Source organism: Triticum aestivum, chromosome 1A, assembly GCF_018294505.1.
Source record: "Triticum aestivum cultivar Chinese Spring chromosome 1A, IWGSC CS RefSeq v2.1, whole genome shotgun sequence".
NCBI classification, from domain to species: Eukaryota; Viridiplantae; Streptophyta; class Magnoliopsida; order Poales; family Poaceae; genus Triticum; species Triticum aestivum.
The window spans coordinates 299,155,115-299,163,390 of NC_057794.1; positions in this window are offsets into that span (position 1 = coordinate 299,155,115).

Consider the following 8,276-nt stretch of genomic DNA (forward strand, 5'->3'; position numbering starts at 1 on the left):
AGGTGGAGGAATCATTATTTTGCGCGTAATAAGGAGGCATTTCCTTGCGTGCGGCCATGGACCCAGCGATCAGCCTCTCCACGTACAATCCACTTCAGATGCATGTCGGTCATTGACCAGGCCGCGCCGAGAACACCAGGGCGATGGACGACGGTGAGGCCTAGGAAGGGAATGACACGGAGCCAGGGAAGACTCGGCAGTTGTTTCCCACACGGAGGGGAGTACGACTGTATGAGGGTTTACTGGTTCGTCTGCCATCGCCGGAGAATAACAGCAGGTGTGGATGAGTAGAGAGATGGCTAGGCCAGCGATGGGAGTACGGTGGGGCGGTGAGGCCTGCGCGGCAGCACAACCGGCCGCGAGGATGAGGGAGCAGGCAGTCCCGCCGGCGCTTGCTTGAGCGACTGAAGCAGGAAGAACAGAGATTGAAGAAGCACGACGGCCGTTGGATGGACATCCAACAGTTACTGCTTGTGCGTCAACCTTTTTTAGGAAAGCCTCAAATCTGTGGAAAACAGCATACAGTCAATCTGCCATTATTTCTAATAATTTACAGCCCATTTGCTAACTATTAAGGTGTTTTTGGAGATCATATTCTTTTTGTTAGCATTACAACCCATATTATGGCCATGGTTAAAAAAATATACGAAATTTTGCATATTTCGGTGCGGTCCGAACTATTTTTAATCCCGAAATTTTGAGTCACATTCAAACTGATTTTAAAAATAAATGTATATCAATATAAAATCCAACAAATTGTCCACGAATAAAAATCAATGCAATTTAAAATCTCGAAATGAAAAAAGGAAATTTGAAACTAATTGCCGGTTTGATGTGTTTTAAAAATGTATAACCCATTTCTTATTATTGATAGGCCATTTTATCGACCAACCAAATGATGCTCTCCTCGTCTTGAAAGTTTTGCAGCCCAACAGGCCTGACAAAGCGACTAACTTGGCAAATCACAAAAAAACTGGGCTAACCATTTTCAGAAAAAAACTACTGGGATGGTCTGTGGTAAACATAAAAGAGAAGGCTGTCTAGACAGGCCAGAGTGCCCCGCACAACCTAGTTGACACCCTGCTTCCATCTCAAAACCAAATTAGATAAATGCCAATCCAATTATGGCGATTCATAAAAATGCCACTGCAATTTTTGCAAACTTTGGAAAACCCACTACAATTTGCAAACTTTGAAAAACGCCACTCCAGACTTCGAAAAATGCCACTGGAAATGACATGAAATGGCATTTTTCAAAGTTTGGAAATTGCAGTGGCATTTCTCGGAAACACCAGATTTGGAGCGGCATTTATCAAATTAACCCAAAACAAAAATAACTGGGCGAGCTGCTGGGTCCCTCGTGTCAGCCGCTCGTTGTGCAATTCTCTCATTTATTGACTACGTTGACAATGCCATGGGACCCAGATGTCAGAAATCCATTAGGAGGGGCCATTTTTTATTGGCTTGAAATAAGGAGGCACTTGCTTGCGTACTGCCATGACCTTGGCAGGTCCCTGCTGTCATCCTCTCCATGTAGAATCATCTCCTGATTGTGTACGCGTCAACTTGGTAGGCCCACAAGCTAGCCTCTAAACCCGTGGAGGACAAATACAACCTATTTAAAAAATAACAGCCCATTCCATATGTTCAAACGGAAAGTTCAACATTCAGAGCAAAGTAACAGGTCTGATCCACATATAGAGTACCGAACTTCCACATTGACAACCATCATAGCCAAGTTAACTATCTACTCCCACTAATACTCTAGTAGCGTACAAGTACTAACTTACTCTTAGCTAACTAGAGTTAGCTGACCGTCATCTGCGGTACATGCTAAACACCGGCACCGGCGTCCTCCGCCTCGCCTCGGACTTTCCAGAGGTGCGATAGGGCGCGTTGCTCACGCGCGTTGGCCCTTTCCATGCCGGCGTGGTCCACTGAAGCTTCGGCCTCTAAGCAGGAAACCCACTTGATGAGCTGGTTGTAAAAATCGGCATCGCGAACGCGTGCGTGCCCGACAGCCTCTAGGGCTATTTGCCGGGAGCCGGCCTCCACGTAGTCAGCCCAGCTACGGGCGCTTTCCTCACGACTCAGAGCGTCGGTGCGCTGCTGCTCCATGTCCTGCTGGCGGTGCAAATCGGCAATACGCTGCTCCTCCGCCAGGCGGTCGCACTCCAACAACTCCTCATAGTCCGCATTGCCATCTAAAGACTGATAGAATGCCTCCTCCCTTCGTCTGCCTTTCAGTAAAGAACTGAACACTAGTTTCGGCGGTGACCGCCTCCGATGTCGCCTATCGTGGACGAGCGGGGGCATGGCGGACGTGGCGAGAGCGAGGATAAGTGGCGAGTGATGTCGGGCCGGTGGGGGCTTATGAGGATAGGGCGAGTTGGGTGATGGTGCCACTGGAGAAGCCCGGGAAACAGTAATTATAGGCGGAAGGTAGGCGAACTAGCATGTCGCGGGAAACACGACGGTCATCACGGTCATCGGAATTCAATGCATAAGAAGGCATGGCTTAGCGCGCCACCTTGCCATGGAAAACTAGAAAAACTGAAATTATGACTGTGACGTCCCGTCCCGTCAGTGGTGCGTCCCGTCCGTGCTGGGTCGCACGCCGACATGACGGTCAAACGAGTGCACTTGAATCATCCAGATGAGGTACTCCCTCCTTGTCAAAAATGATTCCACCACTCATCATCTACCTTGGTTGGTTATTTTTGAATTAAGCCCTGCAAACCGGAAAGGAGGTAGTACGTGCGTGATCCGGTATTTATTCATGTAGGATTGAGTAGGTCATTTTTTGAATTGAGCCCTGCAAACCGGAAAGGAGGTAGTACGTGCGTGATCCGCTATTTATCTGTGTAGGATCGACTAGGTCGGATAGTGTACGTGTAGGATCGAGTAGGTCGTTTGGTGTATGTGTAAGATTGCATTAGCTGATGAACGTTCGCTGGGAGATAAGGCAGTTGCGAACGTTTTTGCTGGCAGTTTCTTCAGATTCGCATGACATTTTCTTCAGAGCAGCTTGTCAGTTTCTTCAGAGGTAGGCATTTTTATTCAATAAACTACCACTTCAGATCTTGCGTCGGAACTAAAACTGCCAGAAGCGCATTAGTAGGCTAGCTAGTGATCGATTTGTAAGTTGTAAACACTGAGCGAACAGAAATAAGGAATTGTTAGTAACTTGTAAACACCGAGAACACATAAATAAGGATCATGCTGTGCACAACAGTAAGAGCCGATCCTTTCAAAATGTTCACACGAGACTCATAGGCCTGGCATTGTAATATGTTCACATTAGTAGCCCAAATTCAAAACCAACTAGTACGATTCCCATACATAAGATCAACATGTTAATGCATCTCAATGATTCACAGATCATATATAAATATGTAGCTCCAAAAGCAAAGATCTAGAAAAAATATCTGTTCTTCCTACTAACATGGATGCTTCTCTTGGCCAACATCCAGTACAGACTGAAAGACAAATTTGTTTGTGAAGTCTACAATTCCTCTTGCAAACATAAGTGGTTTCACCAACAGCTGGAACCGTGAGAATGAACCATGCATGATGGAGGAACATCCATGTTTTGGAATACGAACTTTAACTTAGGCAAAATGATACCCATTGTATAATAACACCAAAGCAATGAAGCACCTAGTGTTGGCCAATAAATAGTACAGTACTACTTTTCTGCAGTCCATGAAGTGACTATCCAATCTTTCTATGTCTATTTTCAAATGGCACTGCATGTAGTGACTATACTATTCTCTTGTGCAGTTCAACAAAAATTGCGGTCACTTTGTGTGTTTGCCAAATAGCAACGGGCAGACATCTCTATCTGCACAAATATCAAGCAGCTAGTAAACATATACCCCACCTTGTACTTTCGGTTTAAACATGTCTCTTTCGCTTAGCATTTGTCATGTTTTGCACTGGACAATTTGATACAGTCATGTTTTGACCTGGACAATTTCATACTGAATTGATTTGCTAGTTCAGAGCAGAAATATAGCACCTATTCTTCATCAGACCAAGGATATCCATGTTCATAGTGATGGAAGAGGTGAAATCGATACAACCGAAATTGAGCATCCAATCGTTGAATCCTGTCATGCACCTCCAATGTAGGTCCACCCTGCCAATAAATTCACATGCAAACCACTAGTATTACTATCTAATGACAGTACAAAAAGAGTAGCAAGATAGTAGCAAACCATGTACCTTCGTAATGAACAGCTCATAGTGCCACCAATTGGATATAAAGGTTTGGAAGAAAAAAATGCTCCTAATGCTGAACCAGTTGGACTTTTTGTGCAGTTCCACTAAAATCGAGCATCCCCATTTGCATAGATATTGAAAGTATGATTACTAAAGTGGCACTAGTTGAAGCATAGACTCACAAATATAAGCATTCCAATTTCTTAATGGGAAAAGGTAGCAAGACTATTTCTAACCACCTGTTTGAAGGAATAAATAAGGCAACAACGGCTGATGTCAGAAAGGCATATATAGTTATTTATGAAAGAATGATCGATTCCTGACCTTTCCTCTTCTTTTGAGCATATTTTGTGCAGTTCAACTAAAATAAAATGCCATCACCGCCTTGACAATTTAGTGACACTGTACAAAAGGAAATGACTTAACATTACATCATGATGGCAGGTATGTAGTCGATAGGCATTAGAGACAAACATACAGACCTCCTCTGATAATATAATGAACATTAATTTTAACAAAGGTGTGACTAGTTTTACCGGGATAATTTGAGTGAACTCTACACCCTCTGTTCCTTAATATAAGACGTTTTCGTAGTTCAATTCAAAGTACCTAAATGTCCAGTATTTAGAAAAACAGGCAGTAGTTTTCTTGAGCACATATCTAGGAAAGCTTGCCACACTTTATGTATGTCCATACGTTAATGCAACACCATTCGAATAGTACAAATATACACTAATCCAGTGGCTAGTGCAACAGTAGAGTAGTTATTTTATTACAGGGTATAATACAATGGTTTTACTGAATAGATTTCCATAAGCTCTAGCACTGGAAGATTTCTATAAGAATTAACAATACAAAATGTAAATGTAACAAGTTTCAGCATTGGTATACTAGCTGTGCAAGAGTATTAAACCAAATACAAAAGTCTGAAGGTAACTAGCATTATTAACTAATGACAGTATTAAAAAATTGCAAACCATGTACCTTCAAGGTAAATATCATTTCGAACTCGAGTGGACATGAAAAATTGCTATCCCAATCTTGATAATCGATCAAACATAAAAACTTGATCGAACGAATCAATACAATAGCCAAAGGAGGAGGTGCCCACTCTTGACCTTTCCTCTTGTCTTCATAATTTTTTGTGCAGTTTAACCAAAATAAAATGACATCAACGCCTTGGCATTTAGGTGACACTGTACAAAAAAATTGACTTATCTCATGAAAGTGAGGTATGTAATCTATAAGCATTAACAGTGCAAAAATCTAAAGGCAGTAACAAGTTTCATCGTTGGTATATTGGCTGTGCAACAACATTAGAATGCCTTAGCTGAAAAATCTTTAATACATCCACAATCAACAGCTAACCCTGAAATAATCCAGAGACATTAAATGGCATTGCTTAAATTTATCGGTGGCATTAGACTGAGTGCGGCATTAGTTAAATGTGGCATCACTTTAGTAGTAGCATTGGTTGACTTTACCGCAGGCGTTATACTAACAGCAAAAAAGTGGCAATAAGAGCATGGGAGACCCATTCGGACAGTGGGCGCACCAGTACGATGTACCTCCACAGACGCATAGAGTGGTGAGGGAGGTATGGTTGCCCAGAGCAACAAATATCCAGGCAGCATATGTGGATTACGTCCCATTTTTGCTCTCTTTAGCCACCTTTTTCCTATGTGAGGACAACAAACCGATCGACCTAGTCATTCTCTATTGCGTTGTCATGCCTTTCTACCCTTCTTCAACCAAGAGACACGAGACTCATTCCTTAGCTACTAATTTTCCCCTTTTCAACCTAGATGCGGGTTTGATGCCTACTCTCTTGGACAACATAGTCTCCCTTCCTTTCCTTATTCAACCCAGACATGGATTAGTCTGCATGAAGTAGGATTTCCTTTAACAGTCAAATTAAGGTTTTCGTCTGCGTGACCAACAAAGCAGAGGATAGGAAATTGGGAAGATGGTGGAGTGCAAAAAGATCCACATGCAGCGACGTGGCATATGGGGCAATAGAACAAGGGTATGGTTCGAAAAGAGGTAGCATATCTGAGGGTCGGCGGGAAGTGGCTTTGCTCATGGTCTTCGTCCTCTGCACGTACTACAGCAGCGAGCTTGGGGATGGAGGCCATCCTGCGCGGGCGCTAGGTCTGAGAGGACGCCTTGTCGTCAGTGCGTGACCTCGCTCGCCGACGACGAGTGCGTCAATGCTGCACGTCCTTTTCTTCCCCGGTGGATCTGTGACCACCGGTGAGGAGGGAGAGAGAGGCCGTCTATTTTAGATCTGGAGAGAGGGTGATAGTGTGAGAAGCAAGTGGGCATCCCTTAGCAAGAAAGCTCCGAAGCTCCAGCCTATATATCTTTTTTTATACTACTAGTACTAGAGGTGGAGTAGTGGTAGAGTAGTTTATATTTTCTCAGCAAACAGTACCAGTTAGTCGTGCTTCAAAACTGAACGACATGCCATTAAAAAAATAAAGGTCAATAACTAATGCGGCACCTCGGGCCAACGCGGCCAGATCGCATTTTGCATGAGAAATTACACACCATGTTTCGTTGACATGTGGTCCCGTTCCAACATGTCAGTGAGACGACGAGAGTTCTTTTGTACAATGTCCGAAAGGACGTGTAGGCCGGGGCGCCTCTTCATGTACTGTGGCAAACTGGCAACTGTCCACTGACTCTTCGCCTTTCCCTCTCGATTTGGAACTGCCGTCGCACGCTCTTCCTCCCTCCTCCATTTGCCTTCACCCTTCCTTCTGCCATTGTTCGATCATCTTCTCCATGGAGGGAACAAGCCGGAAACGACCCCGTTATTCTTGCCCCGATTTGAAAGATGACGTGGTGGGGGAACTCATTGATCGGTGCGACGTCATCACCTCGGCTAGCATGGCAGGTTCGTTCAAACCCATTCTTGACTCAACTAATAACATCATTACAAGGAACCCAAGGGTCCAAGAGCGGTTTAATCTCCCCTATCTTCTTCGCTATAAGCCTGTTCGCATGGGCGCGGACGATGGAGGCCTCGCCTTGTGCAAGTTGATGCCGCTTGATAACGATACATGTGATGTCAAGATGCCATCCCTTCAGGGTAAGGCCTGGGCTGGCGCAAATGTATATTGGGTTGTTTGTATTGTGTACAATTGCGAGTGGGAACTTGTGAATGTGTACACTCGTCAGCGGATTCCACTTACAAAAATCTCCGAGTACCCTGAGGTTGAGCACACAGATGATCTACGTACGTTCAAATACGATCATGGTGTCTGTCGTCTACGAAAGATAGCAATTTGTCGAGTTCCCAACCGCTCTTGCAATTACAAGAACTATCAAGTTGTTGCTATCTTCAACAAGCTTGTTGCCGTCATTCGTGGTTCGACTGGATGGATATTGCTCAAAAATCAGTTTCTATACATGGATGTGTACTGTGATGCAATTCAATACGAGGGTCTTGTGTTTGCTTCCATCACTCATGGCACTATTTTTGCATGGGATCCTCGTAGTTTCGGTATGTTTGTCTTCCACCATAATTATAATTGTTTCATCCACATGCATGCGGGTTAGCAAGTTTCCCTTTACTAATTAACCTTCTTCTTGTGTTTCCAAGGTCCTGTGAACATTCCACCACCTATACTTGAAAAAATTTATAACCAAGGGGGAGATGACAATGGTGATGATCACGAGCATGAGGACGAGCAGAACTTATATACTCAGTGGCGCCTGGCAACTAATTCCGATGGATCACCTCTTCTTGTCTGTATACAGTGCACTGTGATTATTACTACTGAGGTAGCAGGTGTTGTCTCCCATGGTCGCCCTCTCCGGACCTATTCCAACACCCGTTGCAGGGTACTCGGGATGGATACTAGTGTGCTAGCGCCAACACCTTCTCCCTGGTACAGTATTGATAGTCTTGGAGAAAACTCGCTCTTCCTTGGACAAAACTATCCAATGATGGTGACAGACGATCCAGCTGCTGTTGACACAACGTTACTACCATTTATGAGAAGCAACTGTATCTATACCTCGGACATTGCAGTGGTTCCCTACCC